This window comes from Rhipicephalus microplus, chromosome 4 (assembly GCF_043290135.1).
Source record: "Rhipicephalus microplus isolate Deutch F79 chromosome 4, USDA_Rmic, whole genome shotgun sequence".
NCBI classification, from domain to species: Eukaryota; Metazoa; Arthropoda; class Arachnida; order Ixodida; family Ixodidae; genus Rhipicephalus; species Rhipicephalus microplus.
This window is the reverse complement of record NC_134703.1, coordinates 190,865,519-190,888,117: the sequence shown is the minus strand read 5'-3', so window position 1 is coordinate 190,888,117 and position 22,599 is coordinate 190,865,519. Positions and strand designations below refer to the sequence as shown.

At 45.3% G+C, this 22,599-nt stretch overlaps 3 non-coding genes across 3 annotated transcripts; all 3 read left to right on the top strand.

The window, feature by feature from the left end:
- The first annotated feature begins 1,511 nt into the window (after positions 1–1,511).
- Positions 1,512–1,584, top strand: TRNAF-GAA (transfer RNA phenylalanine (anticodon GAA)). The gene has a single exon. It is a non-coding gene; the product is annotated as a tRNA-Phe (tRNA).
- A 2,191-nt stretch (positions 1,585–3,775) lies between these two features.
- TRNAF-GAA (transfer RNA phenylalanine (anticodon GAA)) lies at positions 3,776–3,848 on the top strand. The gene has a single exon. It is a non-coding gene; the product is annotated as a tRNA-Phe (tRNA).
- A 13,179-nt stretch (positions 3,849–17,027) lies between these two features.
- Positions 17,028–17,100, top strand: TRNAF-GAA (transfer RNA phenylalanine (anticodon GAA)). Its single transcript has one exon. It is a non-coding gene; the product is annotated as a tRNA-Phe (tRNA).
- Positions 17,101–22,599: the final 5,499 nt, after the last annotated feature.

The following is a 22,599-nucleotide window of genomic DNA, read 5'->3' as shown; positions in this document are numbered from 1 at the left end:
CCCGCTCATAATAAGTTCACGTGCTACGTGACGCCAAACATGCGCATAAGAGTGTTTTCACACTCGCCCTTTGGCTTATAGATGGCGCTGACTGTCACTCCTACTTCTAAATTCACATATAAACCCAAAAAAGTGGATGGAAGAGGGCCGCTGTGGTAGCTCAGTGATTAGAGCATCGAACGCGTTATTCGAAGGTCGTAGAGTCGATTCCTGCCCACGGCTGGTTATTTTTTCACCCACCTTTCTTTCTTCTTATTTATATTCCATTGGTTCTAATAACTTCCCCTGTACATTCCTTGGCATTACTGTCTGTTAGATCTCATTATTATTGTGTTAAAACACGGAAAACGAGCCCTTAGGTATACACTTCTTTTCCTTATTTCATTGAACGAGGGTCTTGTACTGGCAGACTTGGTGTGTTTAGGTTGTATAAGAGGGACAATTAACCAGCTGCCCACTCATAATAAGTTCACGCGCTACGTGACGCCAAACATGCGCATGAGAGTGTTTTCACACTCGCCGTTTGGCTTATAGATGGCGGTGACTGTCACTCCTACTTCTAAATTCACATATGAACCCCAAAAAGTAGATGGAGGGAAGGCCGCTGTGGTAGCTCAGTGGTTAGAGCATCGAACGCGTTATTCGAAGGTCGTAGGTTCAATTCCTGCCAACGGCTGGTTGTTTGTTCATCCACTTTTCTTTCTTCCTATTTACGTTCCATTGGTTCTAATAACTTCCCCTGTACATTCCTTGGCATTGCTGTCTGTTAGATCTCATTAATATTGTGTTAAAACATGGAAAACGAGCCCTTAGGTATACACTTATTTCCCTTATTTCATTGAACTAGGGTCTCGTACTGGCAGACTTGGTGTGTTTAGGTTGAATAAGAGGGACAATTATTCAGCTGCCCGCTCATAATAAGTTCACGTGCTACGTGACGCCAAACATGCGCATAAGAGTGTTTTCACACTCGCCGTTCGGCTTATAGATGGCGCTGACTGTCACTCCTACTTCTATATTCACATATGAACCCAAAAAAGTGGATGAAGGGAAGGCCGCTGTGGTAGCTCAGTGGTTAGAGCATCGAACGCGTTATGCGAAGGTCGTAGGTTCGATTCCTGCCCACGGCTGGTTATTTTTTCATCCACATTTCTTTCTTCTTATTTACATTCCATTGGTTCTAATAACTTCTTCTGCACATTCCTTGGCATTACTGTCTGTTAGATCTCAATAATATTGTGTTAAATCACGGAAAACGAGCCTATAGGTATACACTTCTTTCCCTTATTTCATTGAACGAGGGTCTCGTACTGGCAGACTTGGTGTGTTTAGGTTGTATAAGAGGGACAATTAACCAGCTGCCCGCTCATAATAGGTTCACGTGCTACGTGACGCCAAACATGCGCATAAGAGTGTTTTCACACTCGCCATTTGGCCTATAGATGGCGCTGACTGTCACTCCTACTTCTAAATTTACATATAAACCCAAAAAAGTGGATGGAGGGAAGGCCGCTGTGGTAGCTCAGTGGTTAGAGCATCGAACGGAATATTCGAAGGTCGTAGGTTCGATTCCTGCCCACGGCTTGTTATTTTTTCATCCACTTTTCTTTCCTATTTACATTCCATTGGTTCTAATAACTTTCCCTGTACGTTCCTTCGCATTACTGTCTGTTAGATCTCATAAATATTGTGTTAAAACACGGAAAACGAGCCCTTAGGTATACACATCTTTTCCTTATTTCATTGAACGAGGGTCTCGCACTGGCAGACTTGGTGTGTTTAAGTTGTATAAGAGGGACAATTATTCAGCTGCCCGCTCATAATAAGTTCACGTGCTACGTGACGCCAAACTTGCGCATAAGAGTGTTTTCACACTCGCCGTTTGGCTTATAGATGGCGCTGACTGTCACTCCTACTTCTAAATTCACATATGAACCCAAAAAAGTGGATGGAGGGAAGGCCGCTGTGGTCGCTCAGTGGTTAGAGCATCGAACGCGTTATTCGAAGGCGTAGGTTCGATTCCTGCCAACGGCTGGTTATTTTTTCATCCACTTTTCTTTCTTCTTATTTACATTTCATTGGTTCTAATAACCTCCCCTGTACATTCCTTGGCATTACTGTCTGTTAGATCTCATTATATTGTGTTAAAACACGGAAAACGAGCCCTTAGGTAAACACTTCTTTTCCTTATTTCATTGAACGAGGGTCTCGTACTGGAAGACTTGGTGTGTTTAGGTTGAATAAGAGGGAAAATTAATCAGCTGCCCGCACATAATAAGTTCATGTGCTACGTGACGACAAACATGCGCATAAGAGTGTTTTCACACTCGCCGTTCGGCTTATAGATGGCGCTGACTGCCACTCCTACTTCTATATTCACATATGAACCCAAAAAAGTGGATGGAGGGAAGGCCGCTGTGGTAGCTCAGTGGTTAGAGCATCGAACGCGTTATTCGAAGGTCGTAGGTTCGATTCCTGACCACGGCTGTTTATTTTTTCGTCCACTTTTCTTTCTTCCTATTTACATTCCATTGGTTTTAATAACTTCCCCTCTACATTCCTTGGTATTACTGTCTGTTAAATCTCATTAATACTGTGTTAAAACACGGAAAACGAGCCCTTAGGTGTACACTTCTTTCCCTTATTTCATTGAACGAGGGTCTCGGACTGGCAGACTTGGTGTGTTTAGGCTGTATAAGAGGGACAATTAACCAGCTGCCCGCTGACAATAAGTTCACGTGCTACGTGACGCCAAACATGCGCATAAGAGTGTTTTCACACTCGCCGTTTGGCTTATAGATGGCGCTGTCTGTCACTCCTACTTCTAAATTCACATATAAACCCCAAAAAGTGGATGGAGGGAAGGCCACTCTGTTAGCCCAGTGGTTAGAGCATCGAACGCGTTATTCGAAGGTCGTAGGTTCAATTCTTGCCAACGGCTGGTTATTTTTTCATCCACTTTTCTTTCTTCTTATTTACATTCCATTGGTTCTAATAACTTCACCTGTACATTCCTTGGTATTACGGTCTGTTAGATCTCATTAATATTGTGTAAAAACACGGAAAACGAGCCCTTAGGTGTACACTTCTTTCCCTTATTTCATTGAAGAGGGTCTCGTACTGGCAGACTTGGTGTGTTTAGGTTGTATAAGATATACAATTAACCAGCTGCCCGCTCATAATAAGTTCACGTGCTACGTGACGCCAAACATGCGCATAAGAGTGTTTTCACACTCGCCGTTTGGCTTATAGATGGCGCTGACTGTCACTCCTATTTCTAAATTCACAAATAAACCCCAAAAAGTGGATGGAGGGAAGGCCGCTGTGGTAGCTCAGTGGTTAGAGCATCGAACGCGTTATTCGAAGGTCGTAGGTTCAATTCCTGCAAACGGCTGGTTATTTGTTCATCCACTTTTCTTTCTTCCTATTTACGTTCCATTGGTTCTAATAACTTCCCCTGTACATTCCTTGGCATTTCTGTCTGTTAGATCTCATTAATATTGTGTTAAAACACGGAAAACGAGCCCTTAGGTATACACTTATTTCTTTTATTTCATTGAACTAGGGTCTCGTACTGGCAGACTTGGTGTGTTTAGGTTGTATAAGAGGGACAATTATTCAGCTGCCCGCTCATAATAGGTTCACGTGCTACGTGACGCCAAACATGCGCATAAGAGTGTTTTCACACTCGCCATTTGGCCTATAGATGGCGCTGACTGTCACTCCTACTTCTAAATTTACATATAAACCCAAAAAAGTGGATGGAGGGAAGGCCGCTGTGGTAGCTCAGTGGTTAGAGCATCGAACGGAATATTCGAAGGTCGTAGGTTCGATTCCTGCCCACGGCTTGTTATTTTTTCATCCACTTTTCTTTCTTCCTATTTACATTCCATTGGTTCTAATAACTTTCCCTGTACGTTCCTTCGCATTACTGTCTGTTAGATCTCATAAATATTGTGTTAAAACACGGAAAACGAGCCCTTAATTATACACATCTTTTCCTTATTTCATTGAACGAGGGTCTCGCACTGGCAGACTTGGTGTGTTTAAGTTGTATAAGAGGGACAATTATTCAGCTGCCCGCTCATAATAAGTTCACGTGCTACGTGACGCCAAACTTGCGCATAAGAGTGTTTTCACACTCGCCGTTCGGCTTATAGATGGCGCTGACTGCCACTCCTACTTCTATATTCACATATGAACCCAAAAAAGTGGATGGAGGGAAGGCCGCTGTGGTAGCTCAGTGGTTAGAGCATCGAACGCGTTATTCGAAGGTCGTAGGTTCGATTCCTGACCACGGCTGGTTATTTGTTCATCCACTTTTCTTTCTTCTTATTTACATTCCATTGGTTCTAATAACTTCACCTGTACATTTCTTGGTATTACTGTCTGTTAGATCTCATTATTATTGTGTAAAAACACGGAAAACGAGCCCTTAGATGTACACTTCTTTCCCTTATTTCATTGAACGAGGGTCTCGTACTGGCAGACTTGGTGTGTTTAGGTTGTATAGGTGGGACAATTACCCACCTGCCCGCTCATAATAAGTTCACGTGCTACTTGACGCCAAACATGCGCATAAGAGTGTTTTCACGCTCGCCGTTTAGATTATAGATGGCGGTGACTGTCACTCCTACTTCTAAATTCACATATAAACCCCAAAAAGTGGATGGAAGGAAGGCCGCTGTGGTAGCTCAGTGGTTAGAGCATCGAACGCGTTATTCGTAGGTCGTAGGTTCAATTCCTGCCAACGGCTGGTTATTTGTTCATCCAATTTTCTTTCTTCCTAGTTACATTCCATTGATTCTAATAACTTCCCCTGTACATTCCTTGGCATTGCTGTCTGTTGGATCTCATTAATATTGTGTTAAAACACGGAAAACTAGCCCTTATGTATAAACTTATTTACCTTATTTCATTGAACTAGGGTCTCGTACTGGCAGACTTGGTGTGTTTAGGTTGTATAAGAGGGACAATTAACCAGCTACCCGCTCATAATAGGTTCACGTGCTACGTGACGCCAAACATGCGCATAAGAGTGTTTTCACACTCGCTGTTTGGTTTATAGATGGCGCTGACTGTCACTCCAATTTCTAAATTCACATATAAACCCCAAAAAGTGGATGGAGGGAAGGCCGCTGTGGTAGCTCAGTGGTTAGAGCATCGAACGCGTTATTCGAAGGTCGTAGGTTCATTTCCTGCCAACGGCTGGTTATTTTTTCATGCACATTTCTTTCTTCCTATTTACGTTCCATTGGTTCTAATAACTTCCCCTGTACATTCCTTGGCATTACTGTCTGTTAGATCTCATTAATATTGTGTTAAAACACGGAAAACGAGCCCTTAGGTATACACTTCCTTCCCTTATTTTATTGAACGAGGGTCTCGTACTGGCAGACTTGGTGTGCTTAGATTGTATAAGAAGGACAATTATACAGCTGCCCGCTCATATTAAGTTCACGTGCTACGTGACGCCAAACATGCGCATAAGAGTGTTTTCACACTCGCCGTTTGTTTATAGATGGCACTGACTGTCACTCCTACTTATAAATTCACATATGAACCCCAAAAAGTGGATGGAGGGAAGGCCACTGTGGTAGCTCAGTGATTAGAGCATCGAACGCGTTATTCGAAGGTCGTAGGTTCGATTCCTGCCCACGGCTGGTTATTTTTTCATTCACTTTTCTTTGTTCTTATTTACATTCCATTGGTTCTAATAACTTCCTCTGTACATTCCTTGGCATTACTGTCTGTTAGATCTCATTAATATTGTGTTAAAACACGGAAAACGAGCCCTTAGGTATACACTTCTTTTCCTTATTTCATTGAACGAGGGTCTCGTACTGGCAGACTTGGTGTGTTTAGGTTGAATAAGAAGGACAATTAATCAGCTGCCCACTCATAATAAGTTCATGTGCTACGTGACGACAAACATGCGCATGAGAGTGTTTTCACACTCGCCGTATGGCTTATAGATGGCACTGAATGTCACTCCTACTTCTAAATTCACATATAAACCCAAAAAAGTGGATGGAAGGAAGGCGGCTGTGGTAGCTCAGTGGTTAGAGCATCGAACGCTTTATTCGAAGGTCGTAGAGTCGATTCCTGCCCACTGCTGGTTATTTTTTCACGCACCTTTCTGTCTTCTTATTTACATTCCATTGGTTCTAATAACTTCCCCTGTACATTCCTTGGCATTACTGTCTGTTAGATCTCATTAATATTGTGTTAAAACACGGAAAACGAGCCCTTAGGTATACACTTCCTTCCCTTATTTTATTGAACGAGGGTCTCGTACTGGCAGACTTGGTGTGCTTAGATTGTATAAGAAGGACAATTATACAGCTGCCCGCTCATATTAAGTTCACGTGCTACGTGACGCCAAACATGCGCATAAGAGTGTTTTCACACTCGCCGTTTGTTTATAGATGGCACTGACTGTCACTCCTACTTATAAATTCACATATGAACCCCAAAAAGTGGATGGAGGGAAGGCCACTGTGGTAGCTCAGTGATTAGAGCATCGAACGCGTTATTCGAAGGTCGTAGGTTCGATTCCTGCCCACGGCTGGTTATTTTTTCATTCACTTTTCTTTGTTCTTATTTACATTCCATTGGTTCTAATAACTTCCTCTGTACATTCCTTGGCATTACTGTCTGTTAGATCTCATTAATATTGTGTTAAAACACGGAAAACGAGCCCTTAGGTATACACTTCTTTTCCTTGTTTCATTGAACGAGGGTCTCGTACTGGCAGACTTGGTGTGTTTAGGTTGAATAAGAAGGACAGTTAATCAGCTGCCCACTCATAATAAGTTCATGTGCTACGTGACGACAAACATGCGCATGAGAGTGTTTTCACACTCGCCGTATGGCTTATAGATGGCACTGACTGTCACTCCCATTTCTAAATTCACATATAAACCCCAAAAAGTGGATGGAGGGAAGGCCGCTGTGGTAGCTCAGTGGTTAGAGCATCGAACGCGTTATTCGAAGGTCGTAGGTTAATTTCCTGCCAACGGCTGGTTATTTGTTCATGCACATTTCTTTCTTCCTATTTACGTTCCATTGGTTCTAATAACTTCCCCTGTACATTCCTTGGCATTACTGTCTGTTAGATCTCATTAATATTGTGTTAAAACACGGAAAACGAGCCCTTAGGTGTACACTTCTTTCCCTTATTTCATTGAACGAGGGTCTCGGACTGGCAGACTTGGTGTGTTTAGGCTGTATAAGAGGGACAATTAACCAGCTGCCCGCTGATAATAAGTTCACGTGCTACGTGACGCCAAACATGCGCATAAGAGTGTTTTCACACTCGCCGTTTGGCTTATAGATGGCGCTGTCTGTCACTCCTACTTCTAAATTCACATATAAACCCCAAAAAGTGGATGGAGGGAAGGCCACTCTGGTAGCCCAGTGGTTAGAGCATCGAACGCGTTATTCGAAGGTCGTAGGTTCAATTCCTGCCAACGGCTGGTTATTTTTTCATCCACTTTTCTTTCTTCTTATTTACATTCCATTGGTTCTAATAACTTCACCTGTACATTCCTTGGTATTACGGTCTGTTAGATCTCATTAATATTGTGTAAAAACACGGAAAACGAGCCCTAAGGTGTACACTTCTTTTCCTTATTTCATTGAAGAGGGTCTCGTACTGGCAGACTTGGTGTGATTAGGTTGTATAAGAGTTACAATTAACCAGCTGCCCGCTCAAAATAGGTTCACGTGCTACGTGACGCCAAACATGCGCATAAGAGTGTTTTCACACTCGCCGTTTGGCTTATAGATTGCGCTGACTGTCACTCCTATTTCTAAATTCACATATGAACCCCAAAAAGTGGATGGAGGGAAGGCCGCTGTGGTAGCTCAATGGTTAGAGCATCGAACGCGTTATTCGAAGGTCGTAGGTTCAATTCCTGCCAACGGCTGGTTATTTGTTCATCCACTTTTCTTTCTGCTTATTTACATTCCATTGGTTCTACTAACTTCCCCTGTAGATTCCTTGGCATTACTGTCTGTTAGATCCCATTAATATTGCTACGGAGAGGAAGAAAAGGAAGAGGTGCGACTGACAGGCGCGCGACTGGGCCAATCAGCCATTGTGTCTCTTGCCTGTAGTTTTTACTCTGCAAATACATCTCGCTCAGAAGCAACCAACCTCGTAACATATTGGTGGAGGTGCTGGGTAACCATCAGGCAACGGAGCTCCGCAGCGGACGTCGCATCGCCCTTCCAGCCATGGCCAATGCTCAGCCCTCCGCGTCAACGTCAGCGTCTCCGACGAACATGGCGTCGCAACCGTACGTTTTCACGCCTCTCAAGGATCCCGGTACATTCTGCGGAACCGATGGCGTCGACGTTGACGATTGGCTGGCCATGTTTGAACGAGTGAGTGTGCCGAACAGATGGGATCCCACACTTCAGTTGGCTAATGTGCTGTTCTATTTGAGAGGCACGGCCAAGGTGTGGTATGAGAACAATGAAGAAGAACTCACAAGCTGGGACCAATGCAAAGCAAAGATGCGGGAGGTGTTTGGCAAAACCGCCAGTCGGAAGATCGCCGCCAAAAAGGAATTGGCCTGCCGTGCCCAATCCCCTACGGAGTCATACCTCGCTTACATTCAAGACGTGCTGGCCCTCTGCCGAAAGGCCGAAAGCGACATGACAGAAGGTGACAAGGTGGGACATGTTCTGAAAGGGATTGCCGACGACGCGTTCAATCTCCTGATGTGCAAGGGCTGTTCCACCGTAGACGCGATCATCAAAGAGTGTCGTCAGTTCGAGCAAGTGAAAAGTCGCCGCATTCTACAAACATTCGCTCGACTCCCAAACACCGCTGCAACATCTACTTGCGAGGACCAGTCAACACCACAACGTGCATCGCCGCCGGGAGACCTTACACGCATTGTTCGTCGTGAACTGGAAGCTATGGCGCCCTCGGCGTTCTATTCGCGCAGTACCGATGCCACTCCTGTTACTGTTCCTCTTGTTCAAGCCATCGTGCGCCGGGAGCTTGAAAACATCGGAGTGCATTCCGTGTGCCATGTCACCGCGCCTAGAGTCAGCGAACGCCCTTTCGTGATGCCCTTCTCCGACCGACGGTCTTCTCCACGTACTCGCAACCCGGCTGAGTGGCGAACTGCAGATGACCGCCCTATATGTTTCAACTGCCACCGCGTTGGACATATTGCCCGTTACTGCCGCAACACATGGTCCTCGGCACATCGCGCAACGACCAATATGACCCGTTTCGACGATACCGCCCGCACCTTTCCACCTGCCGAAGAGCCCAATGCCATTGACCATTCTCGGAACACTTGGTACAGCCGCTCGCCTTCACCACGTGGGCACCAGTCTCGATCGCCGCAAACACGTCGCCCATCGTCCCGTTCGCCGCAGCCACGGCGCTTCTCGTCCCCCGTGGCTTCCGGCCGCGTTGTCTCGGAAAACTGAGAAATGCAGCCCCCGGAGGTGGTGCTGCATTGACGACTTCCGCAGCAAATCCTCTTTCCGTTCCCACCAGACGAAGTGTAATAGACGTTAAAGTAGACGGCGAACCTGTACAAGCACTTGTCGACACCGGCGCAAGCATTTCGGTCATGAGTTCAAGCCTACGCACACGTTTAAAGAAAGTTCTGACACCAGCGGCTGCACAAATGCTCCGTGTGGCCGATGGCGGCACGCCGATGGTTCTCGGTCTGTGCACTGCCCGCTTACGTATAAAGGACCACACTACTTCTGTCATTTTAGCCGTGATTGACCACTGCCCTTATGACATTATCCTAGGCCTGGACTTCTTGTCGAATCATTCTGCTCTGATCGATTGTGCTACAGGCGTTCTTCAGCTAGAGTTGCCTCAGATAGTCGCTGACCCCCCCACTGCCCCGCCGCGCCTGTGCTCTCTTCAGGATGTGCGGCTGTCAGCTCAGGCAGCCACCTTCGTCGTTTTGACCGCACAGCCCCAAGTTCCCGATGGTCAATATGTCCTCCTTCCTCTCGCCGACGTCCTCTTGAGCCGCAACATTGCCATTCCCCATACGCTTGTGACTGTTACTGACAATTGTACCTCGCTTCCACTTCTCAATTTCAGCTTGTGCCCTCAAGTGCTTCCTCGTGGCATGTTCTTGGCCAGCGTATCTAATGCTGACGAATTCGAAATAGCAGCGCTCACCACCGAGATTGATTTACTTCAGTCTCCAGTAGCGAACAGCACCTGTTCTCGGCCAGATCGTTTCTCGAAGATGATTGCACCCGACCTCAACCCTGCGCAAGCCAATGACATCCATCGCCTTCTCGCGTCATATACCGACATTTTTTCTTTCGACGACAGACCTCTAGGGCAAACATCCACTGTTCAGCACCGTATAAATACTGGTGACGCCAGTCCTATTCGCCGACGCCCCTATCGTGTCTCCCCCACTGAGCGTAGACTTATCCAAGCAGAAGTGGACAAAATGCTCAACAAAGGTGTCATAGAACCATCAAGTAGTCCTTGGGCCTCCCCTGTCGTCCTTGTGAAGAAAAAAGATGGTACCTGGCGCTTCTGCGTTGACTATCGCCACCTAAACAAGATCACACGAAAAGACGTGTACCCGCTACCACGCATCGATGACGCGTTGGACTGCCTACACGGGGCTACATACTTCTCGTCTATAGATCTCCGGTCCGGCTACTGGCAGATTTCTGTCGATGAAATGGACCGCGAGAAGACGGCCTTCATTACACCAGATGGTTTATACCAGTTTAAGGTCATGCCTTTTGGACTATGTAACGCCCCTGCCACATTCGAACGAATGATGGACTCTCTCCTGCGTGGTTACAAGTGGTCTACTTGTCTTTGTTACCTAGACGATGTGATAGTCTTTTCATCTACTTTCGATAGCCACCTGACCCGTCTCGCTGCAATTCTCGCAGTCTTCAGAACAGCTGGGCTACAACTCAATTCCAAGAAGTGTCAATTTGGTCACCGTCAGATTGCCATTCTGGGCCATATTGTAAACGCCGATGGTGTCCAACCAGATCCCGAAAAGATCCGCGTCGTCCGTAGCTTTCCAGTGCCCCGTTCTACATCCGACGTCCGTAGCTTCGTCGGCTTATGTTCCTACTTTCGCCGTTTTGTGAAAAACTTCGCTGACGTTGCCCGGCCACTGACAGATTTGCTGAAGAAGGATACCACATTCTCATGGGGCCCTGAGCAGGCTCAAGCGTTCGCCGCTCTCATCGGCTACCTAACTACGCCCCCCATACTTGCCCACTTTAATCCTTCTGCTGCCACAGAGGTTCGCACCGACGCCAGTGGCCACGGTATCGGCGCAGTTCTCGCTCAGCGGCACCACGGTAGACAGTGCGTGATAGCTTACGCCAGTCGCCTGCTTTCTCCCCAGGAGATGAATTATTCCATCACCGAGAGAGAGTGTCTAGCTTTAGTTTGGGCCGTCGCCAAGTTTCGGCCATATTTATATGGTCGCATTTTCACTGTCGTTACGGACCACCACGCCCTCTGTTGGCTGACTTCTCTGAAGGACCCGACTGGACGTCTGGCTCGCTGGGCTCTGAGGCTTCAGGAATTTTCGTTTAGCGTCAGCTACAAGTCTGGCCGTTTGCACAAGGACGCAGACTGTCTTTCTCGATATCCGGTAGATCCTCCTGATCCCGTTGCGCCTGACCTGGAGAGCAGAGTAATGGCGTTTACAGACGTCAGCGATATGCGCATCGAACAACGACGGGATGAGTCATTGCGCACTATCATCGACGCCATCCAGTCTGACAGCCATGACGCTGAATCCCGTATGTTCGTGCTGCATGACGGCATCCTCTACCGCCGCAACGTCACCACTGAAGGCCCTGAGCTTCTGCTTGTCATCCCTCGTCATCTACGGCCTGCCATACTTCAACAACTTCACGACGCACCAACAGCGGGACACCTCGGCGTTTCCCGCACATACGACCGCGTGCGACGTCGATTTTTCTGGCCTGGATTGTACCGCAGCGTACGTCGATATGTCGCCACTTGCGACCTCTGCCAGCGCCGGAAAAGACCTTCTTTGCTGCCAGCTGGATATCTTCACCCAATTGAAGTCCCCTCTGAACCATTTCATCGCGTGGGACTCGACCTTCTTGGCCCTTTTCCGACGACGACACTAGGAAATAAATGGATTGCCGTCGCCACAGATTATGCGACCCGTTACGCGATAACAAAGGCCATGCCAACCAGTTGCGCCACTGACGTCGCGGATTTTCTTCTTCATGACGTCATCTTACACCATGGTGCACCCCGACAGCTGCTTACGGACCGCGGCCGCTCTTTCCTGTCCAAAGTTGTCGATGACCTCCTTCGATCGTGTGCTACAGCCCATAAGCTATCTACCGCCTACCACCCACAAACTAATGGCCTAACTGAACGTCTCAACCGCACGCTCACAGAGATGCTTTCGATGTACGTCTCCGATGATCATCGAGACTGGGATACAACGTTGGCCTATGTGACCTTCGCATATAACTCCTCTCGACATGACACTGCGGGATTCTCGCCTTTTTATCTTCTATATGGTCGCGACCCCATATTGCCATTTGAAACCACCTTGCCTCTCGTGCCATCTCCTTCCGAGTACGCGCGCGAAGCCATTGATCGGGCTCACATGGCTCGTCAAGTTGCCCAGTCTCGCCTCACCAGGTCACAGGATATGCAAAAAGCCCGCTACGACCACCGGCATCGAAATATAACGTTTGCCCCAGGTGACCACGTGCTCCTCTGGTCACCGTGTCGCCGTGTAGGTCTCTCCGAAAAACTTTTGTCCCGATACGCCGGACCCTACCTAGTCTTACGTCAAGTTAGCGACGTAACCTACGAGATAGCGCCATTGCACTCCAATACGTCACCAAGTTCGTCACTAGTTGACATTGTCCATGTTTCGCGCTTGAAACCCTACTTCTGTCGCACTTCTCCGGACTCTCGCCGAGACGGCGCTCCAACGCCCGGGGGTCCTGCTACGGAGAGGAAGAAAAGGAAGAGGTGCGACTGACAGGCGCGCGACTGGGCCAATCAGCCATTGTGTCTCTTGCCTGTAGTTTTTACTCTGCAAATACATCTCGCTCAGAAGCAACCAACCTCGTAACAATATTGTGTTAAAACACGGAAAACGAGCCCTTGAAATACACTTCTTTCCCTTATTTCATTGAACGAGGGTCTCGTACTGGCAGACTTGGTGTGTTTAGGTTGAATAAGAGGGACAATTATTCAGCTGCCCGCTCAAAATAAGTTCACGTGCTACGTGACGACAAACATGCGCATAAGAGTGTTTTCACACTCACCGTTTGGCTTATAGATGGCGCTGACTGTCACTCCTACTTCGAAATTCACATATGAACCCAAAAAAGTGGATGGAGGGAAGGCCGCTGTGGTAGCTCAGTGGTTAGAGCATCGAACGCGTTATTTGAAGGTCGTAGGTTCGATTCCTGCCCACGGCTGGTTATTTATTCATCCACTTGTCTTTCTTCTTATTTACATTCCATAGGTTCTAATAACTTCCCCTGTACAATCCTTGGCATTACTGTCTGTTAGATCTCATTAATATTATGTTAAAACACGGAAAACGAGCCCTTAGGTATACACTTCTTTTTCTTATTTCATTGAACGAGGGTCTCGTACTGGCAGACTTGGTGTGTTTAGGTTGAATAAGAAGGAGAATTAATCAGCTGCCCGCTCATAATAAGTTCATGTGCTACGTGACGACAAACATGCGCATAAGAGTGTTTTCACACTCGCCGTATGGCTTATAGATGGCCGTGACTGTCACTCCTACTTCTAAATTCACATATAAACCCAAAAAAGTGGATGGAAGGAAGGCCGCTGTGGTAGCTCAGTGGTTAGAGCATCGAACGCGTTATTCAAAGGTCGTATAGTCGGTTCCTGCCCACGGCTTGTTATTTTTTCATCCAATTTTCTTTCTTCCTATTTACATTCCATTGATTCTAATAACTTCCCCTGTACATTCCTTGGCATTGTTGTCTGTTAGATCTCAATAATATTGTGTTAAAACACGGAAAACTAGCCCTTATGTATACACTTATTTACCTTATTTCATTGAACTAGGGTCTCGTACTGGCAGACTTGGTGTGTTTAGGTTGTATAAGAGGGACAATTAACCAGCTGCCCGCTCATAATAGGTTCACGTGCTACGTGACGCCAAACATGCGCATAAGAGTGTTTTCACACTCGCCGTTTGGCTTATAGATGGCGCTGACTGTCACTCCCATTTCTAAATTCACATATAAACCCCAAAAAGTGGATGGAGGGAAGGCCGCTGTGGTAGCTCAGTGGTTAGAGCATCGAACGCGTTATTCGAAGGTCGTAGGTTCAATTCCTGCCAACGGCTGGTTATTTGTTCATGCCCATTTCTTTCTTCCTATTTACGTTCCATTGGTTCTAATAACTTCCCCTCTACATTCCTTGGCATTACTGTCTGTTAGATCTCATTAATATTGTGTTAAAACAGGGAAAACGAGCCCTTAGGTATACACTTCCTTCCCTTATTTTATTGAACGAGGGTCTCGTACTGGCAGACTTGGTGTGCTTAGATTGTATAAGAAGGACAATTATACAGCTGCCCGCTGATATTAAGTTCACGTGCTACGTAACTCCAAACATGCGCATAGGAGTGTTTTCACACTCGCCGTTTGCTTATAGATGGCACTGACTGTCACTCCTACTTCTAAATTCACATAAAAACCTAAAAAGTGGACGGAGGGAAGGCTGCTGTCGTAGCTTAGTGGTTAGAGCATCGAACGCGTAATTCGAAGGTCGTAGGTTCAATTCCTGACCATGGCTGGTTGTTTTTTCGTCCACTTTTCTTTCTTCTTATTTACATTCCATTGGTTCTAATAACTTCCCCTGTAAATTCCTTGGTATTACTGTCTGTTAGATCTCATTAATATTGTGTAAAAACACGGAAAACGAGCCCTTAGGTGTACACTTTTTTCCCTTATTTCATTGAACGAGGCTCTCGTACTGGCAGAGTATGTGTGTTTAGATAGTATAAGAGGGACAATTAACCAGCTGCCCGCTCATAATAAGTTCACGTGCTACTTGACGCCAAACGTGCGCATAAGAGTGTTTTCACACTCCCCGTTTGGCTTATAGATGGCGCTGACTGTCACTCCTACTTCTAAATTCACATATAAACCCCAAAAAGTGGATGGAGGGAAGGCCGCTGTGGTAGCTCAGTGGTTAGAGCATCGAACGCGTTATTCAAAGGTCGTAGGTTCAATTCCTGCCAACGGCTGGTTATTTTTTCATCCACTTTTCTTTCTTCCTATTTACATTCCATTGGTTCTATTAACTTCCCCTGTACAATCCTTTGTTTAACTGTCTGTTAGATCTCATTAATATTGTGTAAAAACAAGGAAAACGAGCCCTTAGGTGTACACTTCTTTCCCTTATTTCATGTAACGAGGGTCTCGTACTGGCAGACTTGGTGTGTTTAGGTTGTATAAGAGGGACAATTAACCAGCTGCCCGCTCATAATAAGTTCACGTGCTACGTGACGCCAAACATGCGCATAAGAGTGTTTTCACACTCGCCGTTTGGCTTATAGAAGGCGCTGACTGTCACTCCTACTTCTAAATTCACATATAAACCCAAAAAAGTGGATGGAAGGAAGGCCGCTGTGGTAGCTCAGTGATTAGAGCATCGAACGCGTTATTCGAAGGTCGTAGAGTCGATTCCTGCCCACGGCTGGTTATTTTTTCACCCACCTTTCTTTCTTCTTATTTACATTCCATTGGTTCTAATAACTTCCCCTGTACATTCCTTGGCATTACTGTCTGTTAGATCTCATTATTATTGTGTTAAAACACGGAAAACGAGCCCTTAGGTATACACTTCTTCTCCTTATTTCATTGAACGAGGGTCTTGTACTGGCAGACTTGGTGTGTTTAGGTTGTATAAGAGGGACAATTAACCAGCTGCCCACTCATAATAAGTTCACGTGCTTCGTGACGCCAAACATGCGCATAAGAGTGTTTTCACACTCGCCGTTTGGCTTATAGATGGCGGTGACTGTCACTCCTACTTCTAAATTCACATATAAACCCCAAAAAGTAGATGGAGGGAAGGCCGCTGTGGTAGCTCAGTGGTTAGAGCATCGAACGCGTTATTCGAAGGTCGTAGGTTCAATTCCTGCCAACGGCTGGTTGTTTGTTCATCCACTTTTCTTTCTTCCTATTTACGTTCCATTGGTTCTAATAACTTCCCCTGTACATTCCTTGGCATTGCTGTCTGTTAGATCTCATTAATATTGTGTTAAAACACGGAAAACGAGCCCTTAGGTATACACTTATTTCCCTTATTTCATTGAACTAGGGTCTCGTACTGGCAGACTTGGTGTGTTTAGGTTGTATAAGAGGGACAATTATTCAGCTGCCTGCTCATAATAAGTTCACGTGCTACGTGATGCCAAACATGCGCATAAGAGTGTTTTCACACTCGCCGTTCGGCTTATAGATGGCGCTGACTGTCACTCCTACTTCTATATTCACATATGAACCCAAAAAAGTGGATGAAGGGAAGGCCGCTGTGGTAGCTCAGTGGTTAGAGCATCGAACGCGTTATGCGAAGGTCGTAGGTTCGATTCCTGCCCACGGCTGGTTATTTTTTCATCCACATTTCTTTCTTCTTATTTACATTCCATTGGTTCAAATAACTTCCCCTGTACATTCCTTGGCATTACTGTCTGTTAGATCTCATTATTATTGTGTTAAATCACGGAAAACGAGCCTATAGGTATACACTTCTTTCCCTTATTTCATTGAACGAGGGTCTCGTACTGGCAGACTTGGTGTGTTTAGGTTGTATAAGAGGGACAATTAACCAGCTGCCCGCTCATAATAGGTTCACGTGCTACGTGACGCCAAACATGCGCATAAGAGTGTTTTCACACTCGCCATTTGGCCTATAGATGGCGCTGACTGTCACTCCTACTTCTAAATTTACATATAAACCCAAAAAAGTGGATGGAGGGAAGGCCGCTGTGGTAGCTCAGTGGTTAGAGCATCGAACGGAATATTCGAAGGTCGTAGGTTCGATTCCTGCCCACGGCTTGTTATTTTTTCATCCACTTTTCTTTCTTCCTATTTACAATTCATTGGTTCTAATAACTTTCCCTGTACGTTCCTTCGCATTACTGTCTGTTAGATCTCATAAATATTGTGTTAAAACACGGAAAACGAGCCCTTAGGTATACACATCTTTTCCTTATTTCATTGAACGAGGGTCTCGCACTGGCAGACTTGGTGTGTTTAAGTTGTATAAGAGGGACAATTATTCAGCTGCCCGCTCATAATAAGTTCACGTGCTACGTGACGCCAAACTTGCGCATAAGAGTGTTTTCACACTCGCCGTTGGGCTTATAGATGGCGCTGACTGTCACTCCTACTTCTAAATTCACATATGAACCCAAAAAAGTGGATGGAAGGAAGGCCGCTGTGGTCGCTCAGTGGTTAGAGCATCGAACGCGTTATTCGAAGGCGTAGGTTCGATTCCTGCCAACGGCTGGTTATTTTTTCATCCACTTTTCTTTCTTCTTATTTACATTTCATTGGTTCTAATAACTTCCCCTCTACATTCCTTGGCATTACTGTCTGTTAAATCTCATTAATACTGTGTTAAAACACGGAAAACGAGCCCTTAGGTGTACACTTCTTTCCCTTATTTCATTGAACGAGGGTCTCGGACTGGCAGACTTGGTGTGTTTAGGCTGTATAAGAGGGACAATTAACCAGCTGCCCGCTGACAATAGGTTCACGTGCTACGTGACGCCAAACATGCGCATAAGAGTGTTTTCACACTCGCCGTTTGGCTTATAGATGGCGCTGTCTGTCACTCCTACTTCTAAATTCACATATAAACCCCAAAAAGTGGATGGAGGGAAGGCCACTCTGGTAGCCCAGTGGTTATAGCATCGAACGCGTTATTCGAAGGTCGTAGGTTCAATTCTTGCTAACGGCTGGTTATTTTTTCATCCACTTTTCTTTCTTCTTATTTACATTCCATTGGTTCTAATAACTTCACCTGTACATTCCTTGGTATTACGGTCTGTTAGATCTCATTAATATTGTGTAAAAACACGGAAAACGAGCCCTTAGGTGTACACTTCTTTCCCTTATTTCATTGAAGAGGGTCTCGTACTGGCAGACTTGGTGTGTTTAGGTTGTATAAGAGGGACAATTATTCAGCTGCCCGCTCATAATATGTTCACGTGCTACGTGACGCCAAACATGCGCATAAGAGTGTTTTCACACTCGCCGTTTGGCTTATAGATGGCGCTGACTGTCATTCCTATTTCTAAATTCACATATAAACCCCAAAAAGTGGATGGAGGGAAGGCCGCTGTGGTAGCTCTGTGGTTAGAGCATCGAACGCGTTATTCGAAGGTCGTAGGTTCAATTCCTGCCAACGGCTGGTTATTTGTTCATCCACTTTTCTTTCTTCCTTTTTTACGTTCCATTCGTTCTAATAACTTTCCCTGTACGTTCCTTCGCATTACTGTCTGTTAGATCTCATAAATATTGTGTTAAAACACGAAAAACGAGCCCTTAGGTATACACATCTTTTCCTTATTTCATTGAACGAGGGTCTCGCACTGGCAGACTTGGTGTGTTTAGGTTGTATAAGAGGGACAATTATTCAGCTGCCCGCTCATAATAAGTTCACGTGCTACGTGACGCCAAACTTGCGCATAAGAGTGTTTTCACACTCGCCGTTTGGCTTATAGATGGCGCTGGCTGTCACTCCTACTTCTAAATTCACATATGAACCCAAAAAAGTGGATGGAGGGAAGGCCGCTGTGGTCGCTCAGTGGTTAGAGCATCGAACGCGTTATTCGAAGGCGTAGATCGATTCCTGCCAACGGCTGGTTATTTGTTCATCCACTTTTCTTTCTTCCTATTTACATTCCATTGGTTCTAATAACTTCACCTGTACATTTCTTGGTATTACTGTCTGTTAGATCTCATTATTATTGTGTAAAAACACGGAAAACGAGCCCTTAGGTGTACACTTCTTTCCCTTATTTCATTGAACGAGGGTCTCGTACTGGCAGACTTGGTGTGTTTAGGTTGTATAGGTGGCACAATTACCCACCTGCCCGCTCATAATAAGTTCACGTGCTACGTGACGCCAAACATGCGCATAAGAGTGTTTTCACGCTCGCCGTTTGGATTATAGATGGCGGTGACTGTCACTCCTACTTCTAAATTCACTTATAAACCCCAAAAAGTGGATGGAAGGAAGGCCGCTGTGGTAGCTCAGTGGTTAGAGCATCGAACGCGTTATTCGTAGGTCGTAGGTTCAATTCCTGCCAACGGCTGGTTATTTGTTCATCCAATTTTCTTTCTTCCTATTTACATTCCATTGATTCTAATAACTTCCCCTGTACATTCGTTGGCATTGCTGTCTGTTAGATCTCATTAATATTGTGTTAAAACACGGAAAACAAGCCCTTATGTATAAACTTATTTACCTTATTTCATTGAACTAGGGTCTCGTACTGGCAGACTTGGTGTGTTTAGGTTGTATAAGAGGGACAATTAACCAGCTACCCGCTCATGATAGGTTCACGTGCTACGTGACGCCAAACATGCGCATAAGAGTGTTTTCACACTCGCCGTTTGGCTTATAGATGGCGCTGACTGTCACTCCCATTTCTAAATTCACATATAAACCCCAAAAAGTGGATGGAGGGAAGGCCGCTGTGGTAGCTCAGTGGTTAGAGCATCGAACGCGTTATTCGAAGGTCGTAGGTTCATTTCCTGCCAACGGCTGGTTATTTGTTCATGCACATTTCTTTCTTCCTATTTACGTTCCATTGGTTCTAATAACTTCCCCTGTACATTCCATGGCATTACTGTCTGTTAGATCTCATTAATATTGTGTTAAAACACGGAAAACGAGCCCTTAGGTATACACTTCCTTCCCTTATTTTATTGAACGAGGGTCTCGTACTGGCAGACTTGGTGTGCTTAGATTGTATAAGAAGGACAATTATACAGCTGCCCGCTCATATTAAGTTCACGTGCTACGTGACGCCAAACATGCGCATAAGAGTGTTTTCACACTCGCCGTTTGTTTATAGATGGCACTGACTGTCACTCCTACTTATAAATTCACATATGAACCCCAAAAAGTGGATGGAGGGAAGGCCACTGTGGTAGCTCAGTGATTAGAGCATCGAACGCGTTATTCGAAGGTCGTAGGTTCGATTCCTGCCCACGGCTGGTTATTTTTTCATTCACTTTTCTTTGTTCTTATTTACATTCCATTGGTTCTAATACCTCCCTCTGTACATTCCTTGGCATTACTGTCTGTTAGATCTCATTAAAATTGTGTTAAAACACGGAAAACGAGCCCTTAGGTATACACTTCTTTTCCTTATTTCATTGAACGAGGGTCTCGTACTGGCAGACTTGGTGTGTTTAGGTTGAATAAGAAGGACAATTATTCAGCTGCCCACTCATAATAAGTTCATGTGCTACGTGACGACAAACATGCGCATGAGAGTGTTTTCACACTCGCCGTATGGCTTATAGATGGCACTGAATGTCACTCCTACTTCTAACTTCACATATAAACCCAAAAAAGTGGATGGAAGGAAGGCCGCTGTGGTAGCTCAGTGGTTAGAGCATCGAACGCGTTATTCGAAGGTCGTAGAGTCGATTCCTGCCCACTGCTGGTTATTTTTTCACGCACCTTTCTGTCTTCTTATTTACATTCCATTGGTTCTAATAACTTCCCCTGTACATTCCTTGGCATTACTGTCTGTTAGATCTCATTATTATTGTGTTAAAACACGGAAAACGAGCCCTTAGGTATACACTTCTTTTCCTTATTTCGTTGAAGGAGGGTCTCGTACTGGCAGACTTGGTGTGTTTAGGTTGTATAAGAGGGACAATTATTCAGCTTCACGCTCATAATAAGTTCACGTGCTACGTGACGCCTAACATGCGCATAAGAGTGTTTTTACACTCGCCGTTTGCTTATAGAAGGCGCTGACTGTCACTCCTACTTCTAAATTCACATATGAACCCCAAAAATTGGATGGAGGGAAGGCCGCTGTGGTAGCTCAGTGGTTAGAGCATCGAACGCGTTATTCGAAGGTCGTAGGTTCGATTCCTGCCCACGGCTTGTTATTTTTTCATCCAATTTTCTTTCTTCCTATTTACATTCCATTGATTCTAATAACTTCCCCTGTACATTCCTTGGCATTGCTGTCTGTTAGATCTCATTAATATTGTGTTAAAACACGGAAAACTAGCCCTTATGTATAAACCTATTTACCTTATTTCATCGAACTAGGGTCTCGTACTGGCAGACTTGGTGTGTTTAGGTTGTATAAGAGGGACAATTAACCAGCTACCCGCTCATAATAGGTTCACGTGCTACGTGACGCCAAACATGCGCATAAGAGTGTTTTCACACTCGCCGTTTGGCTTATAGATGGCGCTGACTGTCACTCCCATTTCTAAATTCACATATAAACCCCAAAAAGTGGATGGAGGGAAGGCCGCTGTGGTAGCTCAGTGGTTAGAGCATCGAACGCGTTATTCGAAGGTCGTAGGTTCGATTCCTGACCACGGCTGGTTATTTTTTTCGTCCACTTTTCTTTCTTCCTATTTACATTCCATTGGTTCTAATAACTTCCCCTGTACATTCCTTGGCATTACTGTCTGTTAGATCTCATTATTATTATGTTAAAACACGGAAAACGAGCCCTTAGGTATACACTTCTTTTTCTTATTTCATTGAACGAGGGTCTCGTACTGGCAGACTTGGTGTGTTTAGGTTGAATAAGAAGGAGAATAATTCAGCTGCCCGCTCATAATAAGTTCATGTGCTACGTGACGACAAACATGCGCATAAGAGTGTTTTCACACTCGTCGTATGGCTTATAGATGGCCGTGACTGTCACTCCTACTTCTAAATTCACATATAAACCCAAAAAAGTGGATGGAAGGAAGGCCGCTGTGGTAGCTCAGTGGTTAGAGCATCGAACGCGTTATTCGAAGGTCGTATAGTCGATTCCTGCCCACGGCTTGTTATTTTTTCATCCAATTTTCTTTCTTCCTATTTACATTCCATGGATTCTAATAACTTCCCCTGTACATTCCTTGGCATTGCTGTCTGTTAGATCTCATTAATATTGTGTTAAAACACGGAAAACTAGCCCTTATGTATAAACTTATTTACCTTATTTCATTGAACTAGGGTCTCGTACTGGCAGACTTGGTGTGTTTAGGTTGTGTAAGAGGCACAATTAACCAGCTACCCGCTCATAATAGGTTCACGTGCTACGTGACGCCAAACATGCGCATAAGAGTGTTTTCACACTCGCCGTTTGGCTTATAGATGGCGCTGACTGTCACTCCCATTTCTAAATTCACATATAAACCCCAAAAAGTGGATGGAGGGAAGGCCGCTGTGGTAGCTCAGTGGTTAGAGCATCGAACGCGTTATTCGAAGGTCGTAGGTTCATTTCCTGCCAACGGCTGGTTATTTTTTCATTCACTTTTCTTTGTTCTTATTTACATTCCATTGGTTCTAAT